The sequence below is a fragment of the Eucalyptus grandis genome, chromosome 1 (genome assembly GCF_016545825.1).
Source record: "Eucalyptus grandis isolate ANBG69807.140 chromosome 1, ASM1654582v1, whole genome shotgun sequence".
Lineage (NCBI taxonomy): Eukaryota > Viridiplantae > Streptophyta > Magnoliopsida > Myrtales > Myrtaceae > Eucalyptus > Eucalyptus grandis.
Window position 1 is genome coordinate 51,037,704 of NC_052612.1, and position 18,464 is coordinate 51,056,167.

Sequence of the window (18,464 nt, forward strand, 5' to 3'; positions counted from 1 at the left end):
GTTTTTGTTTTCACAATTCATTTTTTTCAATTTCTCTCCCTTTTGATCTTTACTCTTTTAACATGAAATCCAGTGATCAACTATCTATTTTATTTGACAGATCCATTCTTGTGGAACGAATTTATACTTAACGTTACTGGTACTTTGTTGATCTTTCTTATTCTCTGGATTTGATTTTTCTTTTTAATATTTATGCTCCCTTTTGATTTACTTTATCATGAAAACTGAGTAATTTTGGATCCTTTTGAGTAATGAAAACAATTTTCTTTCGACAAAAAAAAAAAGTTCTTAATTCTTTTATTCGTTCATTTTCTACTAACTTTAAATTCTTATTTATTTTAAAGAAAAATAGATACACTTTTCTTTATTTTAATTTTTAAGCTATCTTTTTATTGTAAAAAAGCTATCTAGGTTATTTTTCTTTTGCAATCCCTCTGTGTCCACTTATTAACTTAAAATTTCTTTTTCACCTTAAATTTGACTCGATTAATCCTCTTTTGATAAATTCAAGTATAATCAAATTGTGAATGTTCCTCGTGTCTAAGATAAACAGTATTGTTTTGACATTATTACTAGATGTTATTTTGTTTTTCCTTATCAATCCATTTGCAACCTTTATAAGGTTTAAATTTTCTTTCTCGCTTTAATTTTATTTTAAAGTCAATCCTTAACAATTTACTTATAAGAATAATTATATTGTTGTACCTTAGAAAAAAAAATGTTACCACTTCGATGTTATCAGCAGATGTTATACTGCATTTTTTTTTTTTAGTAAATCATTAATCATAATTTAATGAGAACTGATAATGACATAAAAAAAAGATTTATTTTCTTATTTATTAGCCGAAAGAAATGATAATCTAGCCAATGTTGCTTGCTATAAAAAATGTCAAAACAATTAAATATTAAAAGACGAGAAAGGATGAAATGTCATTTATCTATCTTATCGTTTTGATTTATTTTTTCTGGCGCAGCATAGCGCAAATATTTTTTCCAGTAAGACAATATTACGAGGATACATGGGAGAGAAAAAAAATCAAACTTACTCCATTTTTATACTCTTAACTATCCCTGCTATTTACGACCCATAATAATAATAATAATAATAATAATAATAATAATAATAATAATAATAATAATAATAATAATAATAATAATAATAATAATAATAATAATAATCCTACTACACAATCCGTGAACAGGGGAAATAATCATGCAACGGTTTTGAGATATAAAGAGCATTTGCACATAACTGTATGCAATAAATATTATTTAATTCGTTCCCAATAGAAGAAAGACATATAAATTGTTGCATTAATATTTTCAATTTTATCCTCAAACTTTCTTTTATTTTCAATACTAATACTTATGGTGCATTTATTTGCGGAAAATAAATTATTTGAAATATATTTTTACTTACAGTAATCACTTATTACACTTGAAATAGCTAGTCCATAAAAAAAAAAATCATTATCGACAACTGTTTACATCTAGATATTTTTTTGTTGACTATGAAGATGTTTATATTTTTTATTTTCATAATAAATACAAGTGATCGTTTTTAAGATAATATTTTTCAAATTATTCGTTTTCCGCAAAACAAACTCACCATTAAACACAAATGGATAATGCTTTTTATTGTTCTTGCTTTTGGGTTTTGGGCTTTTAGTTTTTCACTTTTAACATTTGAATTTGATCTTTTGCATTATGTTGAATCCTTGAACTTTCGAACAAAACTACTTAATAACATCTTAATCAATCTTAACTTTTTTTTTCATAATTTTACAAAAGGTAAAACGTTTCTTTACCCAAAAAAATTGATAAAAGGTCTTACCTTGTAAAAACACACTTATCCTCATTTCATTTGGAATACAGTTATATTGATTTTCAATATTCGTTATTATCTATTTCTATTTTTTTTTTTTTTTGGAAGTCAGGTGGGATTCGACTTCGGCATTTAACATTATCTCCACAGCCGCATCAGCAATTCCATCCCTAATTTTGACAGAAGGGACCAACCCAGATAAAATTTCATATATTCTAAGGGTTCGATGATGCAAAAGTACTGAAAAGAATAAATTAAATAATTTGTAATAGTATCGAGCCTCCAATGTGTTTATCCCTTTTCAATATTTGCAATTGGAGGCGCTAGGTAATCACGCGGAGATGTTTTAATGATTCAATTAGATCATATGGATAATTTAAGAAATAAAACAAGTTGTAGGATGCGTTTATATCGTGGAAATTAATGATTTGAAAATTATTTTCTTATAATATTTTCACCTTTCATAAAAAAAAAAATATTTAGTCACAAATAGCTACGATAACAAATACACTTTTCATTAATTAATCATTTCTACTTATGCAAATGATTATTTTTAAGAAAATGTTTGTTAAGTCATTTAGTTTTGTGGATTCCTCTCTAGGGGTGATTGGTTTAGGTTTCATACAGGCTCCACTTAGAACTTACCTGTTAAGATAGGTTCCTTATTTATTTGAACCTAGAATCAACCCTATCACAGGTTCCAAATTCAGTTTTAGATTCTACCAAGTTCCCTGTATTATTAATTGAACTATTGCAATAGATCATTACTTTTAACGAATAAGACTTACTACTACAATCCATTGACCTCAACTTATATGTAGACAAACGAAAAATATGAAATATTAATAAAGCAAAAGTTTTAGTCATAAAATGAAAGTTTAGACTACTTGTTCCAAATTATATACTCATCATTGAATGCCAAGAAATACTATAGAATCACGAAGGCATAGATAAAAAATAAAAAATAAAAAAAGCACAAAAATAGGTTGCAGATTCAACATATTTAGGGTGCGCATAATAAAATTTCTGTTTCTCGATTTTCTGTTTCTCGTTCTCCTAGGAACAGGTTTGGAGCAATCCGTTTAGTAACGCAATCTGATTTCTCTATTTCGAAACAGATTTCTATTTCGAGAAATAGAGAAATCGAAGAAATCGAAGCTGAAATTTTTAGCTTCTCGTTTAAAACATAAATAGATTTTTTTTTTTCTCAACTTTTCAATTTAGTCCAAAATATTTTAGATCACTAATATTGAAATAGAAATAGAAATAGTTAATTTAGTCCAAAATATTTTAATAATTTTTTAATATAATCATTTCAATCAATATTGATTGAAAATCTTAACCATTGGGCCAAATGGTGGGAATTAAATGAACAAGGCTTCATTTGTTGCACGCAAGAGATTTCACGAATGGTAATAGTCAACTTACCACATTCATATCTAACGAGTCTTTCTTCACCTACTCTTCCGTAGTATGCCAGGACAACGGCTCTATCTAGCTAACTATTTTTTTAATCATAAACTTCATATTGAGACGGTAAAAATGGGTCAAATCATTAGGGTTTCATCCGATTTTTCTTTTATAAGGAAAAGAGATCTAATAAGGAATCTGTTGTTCTTGTAAGAGTGTTGATGAAAATACAGATTTTGATAATAAATTTTTAAATAATCCTAGTGTTGATAATTTTGAAAAAAATTGGTGACGATTTTTAACATGGTGAGGATTTTTTTAACAAAATTTGGAAAGAAATTGGAATTAGACTTGAAGTTAGGACTTTTTAGGAGATTAGACTATTATAATCATGGCTATCATTAGACTTATTTGATTAATGTGAAATCAATTTCGGCAAAAACATAACGACATATTCACTACAATTGAATTTCAATTGATTTTTTTTTTTGCCACGTTGTTTATTTTTCGAAAGAAAATATTACGTTATACGAAACGTAAACACATGTAATAGGAAATTCCATGAAATTGTATTTTCAACTTTTGTAATGTATTAGTATTATTTCGACTATTATTTTGTATTTGAGGATTTCCTATGTTATCATCTAATCAATTTCTATTCCTAGAAATTGAAATTTTATTCTGTTATCAAACGGATTTTTGTTTGAGAAATGGAAATTTTGAGTCATTATCAAACGGGTTTTTTACTCAAAAACTTGTCAGGGGAATAGAAATTGAGAAATCAATTTCGGCGAAATCAATTTACGAAACAGAAATTTTGTCATGCGCACCCTTAAAATCTAGAACTTACCCATCGAAATAGGTTCTCTAATTTTTAAAACCCAAAACTTAACCTGCATATCTTGAAATCTCAAATTTGTCAATTTAGGGTGTGTATGGAAAAATTTATGTTTCTTTATTTCTTTGTTTTTCTATTCCTCAAAAAAAGTTTGGAACGGAAATTTGTTTGGTAACACAATTTCACTTTTTTTATTTGTGGAACATATTTCTATTCTTGAAATAGATTTAAAGCAAAAATCAGAATCTAAAATTTCTAACTTTTATTTTTGGAACAAAAGTGATAAATGAAACTTCTCATCGTTCACTCTTATTACTGCCAGCCATTCACCTGTTGCTCGTGAGACACCGAATGCTCACCACCAAATGCTTGCCGCCCGCCACCAATTTCCAAACACCGGTCGCTTGTTGACGGATACTGGCTGCCTCCTCCCTAAAAATAAATATTTTATTTTATTGTCAAATGAATTTTTATTCAATAAATAAAGAATTTAAATCATCATAAAAAATATTTCTTTAGTCAAAAATTCGTTCATGAAATAAAATTGAAAAATCAATTTTTTACGAAAAATTGATTTGTAAACAAGAAATTTTATCATGCACTCCTAGTTATGCGATTTCAAATTTTAGTCTGAAACGATGTTCATCCTTATTCCTTTTCGTTTCGCATATAGGAGCTGCTGTCCCGCAAGTCCAAATTAAACATATGATTTGACGAGACAAGAAGCAACAGCGAGGATCGTGCAACGGTACGTGCCTCTTTTAAGACGCGACCCCTACCGAGACCCGACCCCTCTCTTCGCCCGAACTGCCAAGAAAGAAGGACAAAAAAAAAAAAAAAACACCATAAGACGGTACGAAATAACCAGCCGATGTCTGAACCTGTCCCCCGCCCTCCCGTGGCTCGACACGTGTAGCGGCCGTGCCTAAGAGCGAGCTCCCCATCGCATCGGTCACCGTCACGTGCATGGGTTGGGCACTGATTCCCACGCCCCGGCTGCCCCTCTCCTCTGTCTCGTTTTGTGAGAAATCTTTTCCATAGATTCAATCTCTGTCATTCTCGACCTATGACATTCATTGCGAAAGGAGGAGGGGGCTAACAACGACAGAGAGGAGATCCAAACGTGGAATAATAGAGATTGCCATCTTTGTGTATAAAATGATTGGGGGACATGTTCTTTGGTTAATTTTTTTTCCTTTTTAACTTAATTAAAATCTTATAATGCATCATGGGCTATTGTTTTTCTTAACTCGAAATATTCTAAACTGTTAGAGTGTATATATATTGTCATATATATTTATTTATATCTTTTGGCATGATGTTTGTAAGATTCAAATGGTATTTTGGATTCTGACGAGGAGACAAAACATTTTGTTTTCTAAAGAATACAAACGAACCAACTTTAACATGTCTTTTACCCTTTCTCAAATCTTGTTCTGTAGGAAATATCAGCTTAAACCTAATATTTCCGTTTCCTCTATAACAATGCCAAAGAGAGCTTGTGACGATTATAACCCTATGGTCGTGAAGGTCACAACCGTCACGATGCTTGCCTACCCTTAGGCAAAAGAGGAGGAGAGAGAGAGAGAAGGGGGAGGGGGAGGGAGGGAGGGAGGCTTAAGGAGGTTGAGTGACACTCGTCATGGTAAGTTTGCAAAGATTTTTCCCTGGGTGATTGTTTCAAGAGAACTTTTCAAGCAATCGCTTAAATAATAGTTTTTGTGGTAAGGAGGTCAAGCGACGCTCATCATGGTAGGTTTGCAAAGATTTTGTTGCTGGGTGATTGTTTCAAGAGAACTTTTTAAGCAATCGTTTAAATAATAATTTTTGTATTTCCACCATAACAATTTGTGTTATGATATACGTAACTAATTAATGTGATCTTCTTTTCCAAGGATTAAGTAAGGTCTTATAATATTTGTAAGAAACTGTTAAAAATACAGTTGATTCATCTTTGGAAAAAAATGTATTGCTTTCTTTTGAAAAAATAAATAAAAAATAAAAAATCTCTTTAATTAAGGAATCATAAAAACGGCCATTCTACTAAATTGGTTCTTCTTTTTTTTTTTTTTGATCGATAAATTGGTTCAGAAGTATACTTTTTGGATATTCCTCATATATTATCAACAAGATTAAATGCTTACAATTTTTCTACGCTTTGCTAAATATAGCTACTTTAATACAACTAAAGAGATACTCCTCACAGCTAAAGAAAATGATGTAAAGATGGAAGATATGCCAACAACAAAATGTTCAAATGACAAAAATTGAATACTGCTTATATATTTTTAAATTTTTTAATTAATGTAAAAAAATATGTAACTAATAATAGTAATTTTTAAAAAAATAGAAAATGAAGAAAGGTAATTGAAATTTCACATTTATTATTTAATTTTTTCCAATATAAATTAACCTTAGTATATATTGTTTCCTTAATATTCTTAGTTATTAATAATCCTTTAACATCAATTAATAATTTGGGTTAGTACCCTAAAAAACTTCAAATTATACACATGTGATAAATTTATCAAAAATTAATTTTTTGATAATAAAAAGAATCCCAAATTGGTACACTTATGATAAATTTACCATTTGTTAGTTTTCGTTAAATTTTACTATCAAATTACTAATTTAGATGACATGAAGTAGTTGACTGGCGTACCAGTTTGGGATTTTACTTTTCATTTATTACGATTGTATAATTTTTGTGATTTTTTGTGGTATTAATCTAATTTAACAAATGGTATATTTGTTATAAATGTACTAGTTTGAGTTTTTCGGTGGTCAAACAAACTAGTTTGAGATAAATTTATGACAAGTGTATAGGTTTAAGGTTTTTTTATAGTCATTTGGATAAAATTTAATTTAGGTTTTTATAGTCAAAAAATTTAATTTAGGATAAATTTGTCACACGTATATTAGTTTTGAATTTTTCCTAATCAAAAAAATTAATTTAAAGTAAATTTGTCACATGTGTAATAATTTGGAGTTTTTCAAAGTATTAATCCTAATAATTTAAACAAATACAATGTGTAATAAATATTTGTTCATTTGACCTTTTGTTATTAAGATCTATCCCTTTGTAATCTTTCTTTCTTTTTCTTAAAATGTCTAATTTAATTTTAAGAAAGTGGTTACATTAGTTCCATTCAAATTATTTCTTATTTAATTTTTTTTACGATATTTATTTTCTTATCAATTAATAGTATTGTGGTTTTTTTTTTTTTTTTAGTGGGTAGGTGGCCTAGATTTGTCTACCTCCTTAAGGGATCTCTAAGGATGGTGCATTCAAGATTTTTATTTCAAAAGTGCTTCCATATAAAACTTGATCTCACAAGCACATGGAGAGGAGAAAACTCCATTACCATCTACACCAACATGTTGGTTTTAGTTAATTTAGTTCTCTCTTTTTATGCATGTTTTTTTTAAAACCATAATTGAGAATGAAAAGTGAGTTTTTCAAAAAAGCAGCGAAAGTCTATTTTACTCATTAAATTCAGACGTGCTGCGCATAATAAACTATAGCAGATGATCCATAGATGTAACAAAATGTAACTTTAGAGGATTAACGCGTAATTTTCAAAAGCCGAAGGCAAAAATGTGTACGGCGTCAAAAGTAAATGGGATTTTTTAAGTAAATTTTCCGTTTTAAGCAAAAGATTAACTTCGTTAGACCAACAGTTAACGACTGCAAGGATCTGAGGTCTCTTCTATCACGTCTCTCTCATTCCTTTTGTCCTCTCTCATCTGCTTGTCATTGATCGATCGTTCCATCGATCCATCAATCAATCAATCAATCTCTCTCTCTCTGTCCTTGGGGTCTTTCTTGCTTAACTGCAGTTTTACCTCGGTGAACTGTCACTGTTGTCGAAACAGAGGTAGCAAAAGATAAGAACAAAATGGGGTTTTGTATTCTTGCTCCCACCCAATGCCATGACGTCGAAATCATCACTTTCTGGCCTGCTCGGCAAAGACCAAAAACCCATTGGGGAGATGCTGCTGCGTGGAGCAAATTAAAGTCGGAAACGATTCCCCTCGGATTGCTTAAAAGCAATTGGGACGAACCGTTTCGGTCTCGCGAATTTAAAAATTGATTTCTGGGGGCAGCCACAGTCACATGCATGCTGGTGCAGGCGCATGAGATCCCAGCAGTGACCGGATTTTCTCATGTACTGGGCAGGATTCTTGGGCCCCATCGGACAAGCTTCGCTTGGCAAATTTTTTTTGAATCATGCCCCCAAAAGAGACTTTAAAAGATGTCCCCCTGAACAGTAAAGGTGAAAAGCTGGACGGTGTGTAATCGGATTAACACGAGGGAGAATTTGGGCCTAAGTAAGAGACCGTTTGATATAATTATAGTCGAATAGTAACGTTGCAGTTGTGTTGGAATTGTAAAGTTGCAGTTGTGCTGCAAAGAGACTATTTGGTATTACTTTTGTAACAGTTTCAGTTTCAAAAGACGAGATGCCGCAGCTTTTTATAATATTTGGCAGACGCTTCGCTATTACTATAGTAACTTACAACAGCCGGCTCACTCAACTTCAGATGTATTACAGCAAACAAGTAGCAACACTTCAAGTCTATTTAGCATAGTTATATAGTTAAGTCATGCAGTGCCGTAACTTGGATACATGAAAATACTTACTTTATCGCTATTAATCTCACTTGAGTTTCAAACGTCACTTTAATTCCAATTGTTATGAACAAAGTGAACTATCATGTGATATAATCGATATGACCTATACTCGGGAGGAGAGTTGTTTGAATTAACTTCTAGACAATCTCCATTTTGCCGATTCTCATGAAAGTTCAATCTAATCTGACAAAGAATTTTCTCAAATCCTCTTGACTATTGAATCTCATTATAATCTTTCAAGCCATTTCATAGTGCTATGGTTGAGTCTTCATGAATTAGGCTCAAACTGGAGATATAATCTTTTGTGAGTTCATTGCTTTCTATCATTAGATAGAAATATCTATGCCCAATGTGAAGGGGGAAAATGATAAAATTGACGAAATGACTGTTTACCCCAGAGTGAATCTTTCCACATTCAAGTGCAGAAAACAAGACATATATGTGCATGCTTCCCATCCCAAGTCTCTTAAGCACATTACTTGCTCAGTCTGTCCTGAAGAACTTCATCAAATTATGCGTGTGGATAACTAAGGCACGTTTCATTGATAACAATTCACATGATAAAGACTTTTGAAATAATGGCGAATTATATGCATTTAAAATAAGATAGAAACCAGCTCCTGTATATTAGACTTTTGGCCAAACAGGAACAAAAATGAAAAAACAAATACAAGGGGAGAGCTCATCATGTAAGAGACAACAACCGCAAAGCTAGGAGAAAGGGATGGAAAGGAAAGGAAAGGAAAGGAAGACGAAACGGGGGCAAACGAAGGGTCAACCACAAGGTCCACAATCCATCACCAGAGACAGAGGCCCCCACCTGCAAAATCGATCATTGTGGGGGCAGTTTAGCAAAAGAAAGCTTTAATATAATAATGGCGGGACAAAACTTTAAGGGCGGAAAAAGAAAATAATTAGCAAACAAGGCCGACAGAGAGTGGGGTTGTCTTGTCAAATCAGCTTCCCTTTCAACTCTTCTTGGACTTGTTGACACATTCAACGGTTCTCATTCTTGTCTGCTCGCGGTGCTCGGAAATTTTGTTTATTCAGATCGTCCGACAACTTCACATCACATTATAAAGAGATTGGGTTTTTCCTTTCGCCTTTTAGGGTTCTTGTGGGATTAAAGATCTGCGGGAAATTATTTTTTCGTGACAAGAAACGACTGATGTAAAAGCCTCAAATTTCTCAAAATAAAAGATTTCACTAATTTTATGGATTTGATCATTTATATTTGATTGTCTGCATTGCCTATGTGAATGAGCAAATTCCAGAAAAAATTATTGAAAAAATCATAAACCTATCATACAACAGTTAATTTAATTCAATATATTTTTGAATAATGCCAATTTTTCCTAAATATTTTTAAAAATTTATCAAAATAATCCTAGACCTTTTGACAAATTATCAATATATCTTTTTAATTAATTTTAATTGAAAATCGCTGATATGGTGATCCAGTAAGTATTAACATTTCTATATTGTATGATCAGTACTAACGTAAATATTTTTTTTAATTTTTTTATGAAAACTTGATTGAATTTCAATTTTTTTTACTTTTTTTTTTTGGTTCAAAGGGCTAGTGACCCTTGTCGACAGTTAATGAGTGCTTGGCAACCCTCGCTTAGGGGCTAGCGGGTTTTGTCAACAGGTTAAGGTCACCGGCCTTTGGCTAGGTGGCAATGGCTTTGCTAGCCCTTAAATCCCTCTCATCCCTTTGGTTCGGTTTGGTTCGGTTCGATTTGGATAGCTTTTAGTCTAGTTAGTCCATTTTGCTCACTCATAATAAAATGTTTATAATTAAATTGATATAATTAAAAAGTTTAAAATCAAATTAACAAATTTTCGAGGAGGTTTAGACGGCATAATTGAAATATTTAAGATTGATTGCTGTTGTATAATATGTCTAGGACTTTTTAGATAATTTTCTCCAAATTCTCATAGCACAATATTTGACACCAACTTTAACCGTCTATCTACCATCCAAATTTATCGCTATCTTTTGTTGTCTCCTTGGCTTACTGGGTTTTGAAGATGCAGAGGAGATGATCATGGGCTCCAAAAGTTCATTGAATCTATTAGGAGTTGATGGTGCTCTTCTTGGTCCGATGCCTTGTACATGTCGGGAATGATAACAAGAGTTAACGAATTGGATGGTCTTTGGATAACTCATTGCCCATGACCTTTTAAAACCAACCTACATTCCACCGACACCGCATTTAAGTGCATTAAAATGTTGGGCCATTATACAACTTTTTTGTCACCAGGAGAACGTGTTTTCTTTTGTGGCCATCACAAGAAGAACGTGTTACAATATGCGTTTTGCTCTTAACAACTGGCTTGCGCAATGTTTCCAGACAGTCAATTTATCAATGGAAGCTCCAGAAGAGCCCTTTGCAAACATCAAGATAGTGCATGACGACAACGAATGAATCTTGGAACAAGTTCAAGTTTTTTGTTTTTCTTTCTGGTCAGACTCAGAACACAATTCACTATTAGAGGACCTCCTCGACTTGGACTTGCATTTGGGCATCACATAGTCCATTTGTAACATTTAAACCTTTTGGGTTTTGAGTCTGGCCTTTGGGTCATTTGTACTATTGTGGAGTCCATTTTATCCATCTAAACTCCATCTCGTTTTTCATTATTTGGTTATCAATCGTCTACGTATATACTTCTCGATACACGCACGGTGATAACTCCTCCTAGACATTTGGTTTGAAATAATGCGAAATGGTCATGGTTAATGGTTTGGAATTTTCCATTGCTTCAGAAAGATTAGACCAAATTTAGTGTTTTGAACAAATGTCGAATTAATTTTATTTGATATTTATTCACATCAGCCGATATTTTCGTTCAAGTTTAATTGTTCTACCTTGTATACATGTTCCAATTTGATTGGAGAATTATGCTTGCAAATCAAAACTGAGCAATAAAATACATATGCAGCATTTTATATTTGGCTTAGATTTTCTCTGTTCACAAATATGTCTAATAAATTACATTGAAAAAAATATGTTAAAGGAGAGCATAATTTATAATACTCTCTCTAGTTTATCTTTTTAGGATTGAACTTAGTAAGAGATGGAATCTTAATATACTTTCTCTATCCATTTTCTAAAATTTAAGCTCAATATAAATAGAATATATAAATGTTACATGGCAATTACAAAAGTAAAATGAAGGGCCACGTGGTAAAGCACTGTGCTAACCGTTCTCTCAGCTTTGACTCTGACTACCTAGATTAGATTAGATGGAAGTGAATCACCATATTTGAGGAGGCTTGGCCTTTCGATTAAAAGCCAATAATCATAGCCAAAAGAAATACTAAAACCATCTCATTCTTAAGCTAGATAATTGTCCAAGTAATTAAGACTTGCTATGCTGTTTACTGGCATGAATATTTAATTTGCATCATCTGTCGATTATCTTCATTATCATTAATTTCACTAGTCTTATTGGCCATGCTTGACGCATGATTTTGTTGGCTATTATAGATTAATGTTGTACGGTTAACCAATAATAAAATAATTATTTTCGTACATATTTCTATTATCTCCTAGTAGTACTCAACTTTTATGCCTCACTTTGTTAGTGGTCTAAGTAAGCTGATGTAAAGTGTAATTATACTTTTTTTTTTTTTTCCTAAAAGAATTAAGATGAAGTGATATCGTTACTACCATGCTTGGATGCATAATAAGATGATGTGAAGTGTGAATCTTTCCATTGAGTTTAATTCTTTTAAATTACTTGTAGAGATTTTATCATTTCCTTTAAATAGAAAATGAACCGTGATTTAACACACACACTCTTACACTTTTATAGCATTTAAAAAATGAGAATCTTTCCCTTGAAATTAGTTCTTCTAAATTAGTTGTAGAAATTTGATGATTTTCCTTAAGATACAAAATTTATACATGTTGCTACACACACAAATTCGGATATTTTGCTCCATTTACCCCCCCAAAAAAATTTCTTTAAATTATTTGTAAATATTTATAATTTTTTTAGATACAAAATGAACCATCATTTCTCTCATTTGTTTTATGTTTGTAAAATTTTAAATGAGAAATTATTTCTTTGATCTTCAGTCATCATATGAACAACTTATTTTGTATAAATCCATATTTTTAAAGAATATACGAAATATGAAAAAAAAATAATGCTTATTTTGGTAATCATGCAAGAAAAGAAAATCATGAAAAGTATATGATAGACGGAGATGGCCTAAAATAAGGAATTATGAAACCGTTCTACTTTTAATTTTATATAAATAGATACTAATTTAACTTAACCCATTCAATTGAGCAATATCTCTATTCAAAATTAATCGTTCTCAATGAATGCATAACCTAATTTGATAAGACAATTATTCTTACAAATACGAACCGTTGATCACTGAAATGTGTACATTTTATATTTGGCTAATAATTTTCTTCTGTTATCGATGCTTTGAAAAGTAAAGTTAAAATAGAAATTGAATAGTAAAAAAGATAGGGATAGAAAGAGGAGAGGAGGGAGGAAGTGACACGTGTCTACCTACAATCCTCCTTCGACACTTTGTAAAAGTTATACCTGAGAAGGAGAGAAGATAAACGTAGAGAGTCTCATAAAAAATAATAATTTGTATCCTCCTACTACTCTCTCTCTCTCTCTCTCTCAAGTGGGCTTTGAAAACTGTGTTGGGTTTCACCGAGCCCAATCGGCAGCCACTGATTATCAGCCATTAAATACATCTCCTCTGCTAAAAGAAAGGCAAGACTCTTTGGGGATCGTTCGTTTTTACATTCAGGAAAGGTTGCATTCTCTCTTGAACGCAAAGAACCTGCAGATGAAAACACGACAAATCGCCCCAAGCTAAGCTGCGAGACATCAAAGAGAATAACAGGGGAAAAAAAGAGAGAAGAAACTGGTGGGGGGAGGTTGTGGGTTGAGTGCGCTTTATGCGCGTGACCTCCTAAAGTCCCACATCGAGAGTGCTCTCGAAGAACAATTGGTATTTAAGCAGGGGAGCAAGGGGAGTAGGTCACGACCTTACTTGAACAGGATCTGTTCTATAGGCTCGTACCTCTGTGTCCTTGAGACCTAAGGAGACAGGAACCAAAGTCTGGTGGATGAACCATGGCTGTGTGACCAGAGCGTGATTAACGGCTCTTCTGGGTCCTGCTTGGACCCATTTGAGCTGTAGAGGATCGTTCTCAGCCCACTGGGGCTGGGATGGTCACACGGCTGTCTGACAGACTCCCTCTTTTTTTCTTTTTATTTATTTATTTATTTGGTTACAGGTGAATCACTGAGTTGATAAAGGACACTGGTGGATGGCTCAAGAAGATTAGAACTTCCTGAAGAGCATCTGCAAAATCATGCAAGACTAGTCAAAGAAGGTTTTCTCTTCGTGAGATGGAACTCGTGACTGTTCTCCCAAGTTCCGTTCCAGGTAGGGGTGGATTTTTCCAAAGTTCTTCGCCTTCTAGTTTTATGTTTTCCAATTTAAGAGAGGAAAATTGCTGTTGTCATGTGTTGTAGTGCGGGACAAGTGCAACACTCTCTGTGTAATTAAAATTTATAATTCGGCAGCTACGAACAACTTTGTTTCATTTTTCATCGGTCTACATATATTTTATCTAATGAAGGAAAGGCAAAGGCAAATTAAATCGGTGTCCCGACCAAGTTGTCTTTAATGTTCTCGGATGCCAGAACAGTGAACACTAAGGACTTCATGATGTCTGATTCTTCTTTTGCTTCCTTGAAATGCCTATTAAACTTAATCTGAAAAAAGGCTTCTGCTCCAGATGTTTCTGGCATGAGTACAACAAAACTCAAATATTCTCTTACCTGACCTTCAGGTTCACAGAACACAAGCTCCAAGCTCCATTCATAATGGTGTCATTGACAGTCAACCAAACAATGAAGCAGTGTCAAGAAATGCAAAAATTAATCAGCACTCGTCTGTGCCAATCTTTCCACTTCTTGATTAATTTCGCATATCATGTGCTTAAGACAGCAGAAAGTGTCTGATCCTATCAACTGTTTGATTATTGTCTTTTTGAGATTGTTTAGATTAAGCATTTGCCAATTGTATGAGCATGTCTGTATTAGCGAGGATCCAATTCTTCTTATCTGGATCTAGCCTTCAGGCCAAAACCAAGCAACTCTAGTATTCAAAAGAAACAGCAGCGTCAGAATTGGGACTAAACCTTCACTTGCAAGGGCCCTTTAAAAGCCAATCATAACGAGTTCATAACATAAGTATATCAATTAAAACCATCACAATCGGAGCATGGTTATTGGCTCCGGTGTATTTCCCTAAATGCCATCTAGCACTGGATCCATCAGAGCCATAGGAGGATTAATATCCGCTGGAGTCTGGCTGGAGTGGTCACACGTCTGTCCGACAGACTGACTTCATATTTAATCCTTTGGCCGCTGTTTCACAGAGGTTATTGAGATTACGGTTGATTGTGGAGTAATTTCCAGAATCTGAGTCGAAGGCATAAATGGGAATTACAGAAGTTCAACCACTTCCAAGTTCAAACCACAACCTTTGATTAATCAATGGCTGGTTAAAGTTATCGGCTCAAAGTCTTTCAACCATTTCAATGAAAAATGGTGTCTCTTGTGATGTGATGTCTATACTCTGAAAAATTTGCCAAAACGAGTGGGATTGGTGGGCAAAAACAGTCGAACTGAAATGTGGCAGCTACGTAGATGATCCGTGGCCATGGCCATTAATAATTCCCTCAGTTCAGCCTGGAATGATGGATCAAAGACTTTGATACATTCTCATTCTCGTAATCTTTTCCCATCAGGTTTGAGCGATTCTTGCATCAGAACTTTGAGAGGTCCAAAGCGACTCTTGCCTATCTGGGTTTCAAATGGTGTTCAAACGAGGCTCCAGTTACATAGAAGACAGGTTTGATACCCGCCCAGGCTTGTCGCCACCAGCGAGTCCTCCTCTGTGGCTGTCCTCTGGCAAAGCAAGTTGAGGTTTGTGAGGGCTATTGTGAAAGGTGATGCAGCGCCCTCTGATTCTTCGTGCCTGGCCCCACCAAGCAAGCTTCCTTGGTGGCGGCAAGTCCTGAAGAAGCAACCGGGGTATTGTATACCTTGTCAAGAGGATCTGCAGAGTCATCTAAGACTAGCCAAGAGGTTTTCTCTACGTGAGGTGCAAATTATGACGAATAATTTTGCTCGTGTTCTGGGTAGGGTGGATTTTCTACGGTTTATAAGGGAAGCTTAGTGGACGGTTCTTTAGTAGCCGTCAAGAGATTGAGGAAGCAACCTCGCAGAGTTCCTGACAGAACTGAAAGTGAGCAGCATAGTCAAGCACCGCAATGTGCTCGGTCTGCTTGGGTTTTGCATCATACCCACCGTTTATGCCTCAGGGAAGCGTAGCACATCACTTGAGATCATCTCGGTCAAATCTTTTAGATCGGGGGACCACCCTGGAATGGTCAGTAAGGATGAGGGTTGCGACCAGAGTTGCCAAGGCGCTAGCTTACTTGCATGAAGACTGCGATCCCGAGATCATCCATCGAGATATTAAAGCTTTGAATGAACTGTTGGATGAGAAATACCAAGTGGCACTCTCAGATTTTGGACTGGCAGTGGTGATGAACTACGAAGAGACTTGCGTCCAAAGTGACGTGGCCGGAACAGGTGGGCATGTGGATCCTGATATGTCGCAAGTGGAGAGGATGGTTGAAGGGAATGCTTATAACTTCAGTGTAGAATGACCCAATTGAACTAGGTGTCGGTGTCAGTGCGTATTTTGGTGTATGCATATTTCACATCTTTAGTGAAGATATGTGGTCTTCGATGCCTTGTTAATGACAACAGACTGCTCGATGAATTGGTAAAGACAACCAAGGGAAACTTATGTTCATAAGGTTTCTGCAAACTACCATAACCAAAACGCTGGTCTGAACATTCGAGTTCAGGCTTGACATTTACAGCATGTGTGTCTTGCTTGTTGCATCAAACTTTCTGCCTATTTTGATGGTGGACAACAATGGATGAACAAGAGTTAGCGATTGCTAATTTCAACTGTGAGATAGATCTTTTATTGTGTTGTTTCAGAGATAGTGATAACATTTCTGGGTAAATGGACATAAATGAGTGGTTGTGGTCATTTTTGGCTTGTTTCGGAGATGGCGGTCATTGATTTTAATCACGTGACAGATTTTTTACCATGTTGTTTTGGAGATAATTTTATCTATTTAAGTGGATCCATCATCCAATTTTAGCACTTTCTTTTGCTGTCTTATTGGTTTACTGGGTTTTGAAGATGCAGAGGGGATGATCATGGGCTCCTAAAGTTCAGTGAATCTATTAAGAGTTGACGTTGCTCTTCCTGGGCCGATGCCTTGTACCTGTCGGGAATTACAAAATGAGCTAATCAATTGGATGGTCTTTGGACCACTCATTGCCCATGAGTTTTAAGACCAACCTATATTCCACCGACACTGCATATAAGTGCATTGGAGTGTTGGGCCATTGTACAATTTTTTTTTTTTTTGGTCATCAGGAGAGCACGTATTCATTTGTGGCCATCACAAGAATAACGTGTTACAACATACGTTTTTCTTCTTAAAAACTGACTTGCGCAATGTTTCAAGACAGTACATTTATCAGTGGAAGGTCAAGAAGAGCCCAATGCAAACATCAAGATAGTACAAGACGACAACGGATGAATCTTGGAATGAGTTCAAGTTTCTTTGTTTTTTCTTTTGGGTCAGACTCAAACCACCCTCAATTATCAGAGGATCTCTTCCACTAGGACCTGCATTTGGGCATCACAAAGTCCATTTCAAACATTTAAACATTTTTTTGGGTTTAGAGTATGGCCTTTGGGTCATTGGACTATGGTGGAGTTCACTTTCTCTATCCAAGCTCCATCTCGTATATTATCATTCCATTATCGATTGTCTATTCATGTACATTGCGATACAAGCAAGGCAAAAACTCTTCCTAGAAAGATTATATTCAAATAGTGCAAAATGATCATGGTCAACTATTCGAAATTTCCATTGCTCCAGAAAGATTAGACCAAATTTTAGTTTTTTCAACCAATATTGAATTAATTGTTAAAATCATGTGGATAATGCTAATTTGATTTAGCTTATCCAATCGATCGATATTCTCGTTCAAGTTTAATTGTTCTACCTTGTATACATGTCCTGATTTGATTGGAGAGTTATGCTTGCAAATCAAAATTAAGCACTGAAATATATATGCAGCATTTTATGGCTTAAATTTTGCTGTTTACAAATACGTCTAAGAAATTACATTGAAAAAAAAAATGTCAATGGAGAGTTTAATTTAAAATACTTTTCTCTAGTTTATACTTTTTTAAGTTTAAACTTAGCAAGAGACAGAATCTTAATTTATCTTCTCTATCCACATTTTTTTTTTTTTTCAAATTTCAGCTCAATATAAATAGAATATATAAATTTTACATGGTAGTTTCGGAAGCAAAATGAAGTGTCATGTGGTAGAGCATTAGAGCAGCTATTTTTTCAGCTTCGACTTTGACTACAGACAATATATTAGATTAGACGGGACCGAATCACCATATTTGAGGAGGCTTGGCCTTTCGATTAAAAGCCAATAATCATAGCAAAAAAAAGTACTAAAACTATCTTACTCTCAAGCTGGATAATCGTATAAGTAATTAAGATTTTGTATTCTGTTCACTTGTGTGAATTTATGATTTGCATCATCGTCAACTATCTTCATTTTCATTAATTTCACTA

At 33.8% G+C, this 18,464-nt stretch overlaps 1 non-coding gene across 1 annotated transcript; it reads left to right on the top strand.

Annotated features, from left to right (window-relative positions):
- The first annotated feature begins 13,737 nt into the window (after window positions 1–13,737).
- On the top strand, window positions 13,738–13,952 carry LOC120289071. The gene has a single exon (XR_005547019.1). It is a non-coding gene; the product is annotated as a small nucleolar RNA U3 (small nucleolar RNA).
- The last annotated feature ends 4,512 nt before the right edge of the window (window positions 13,953–18,464 follow it).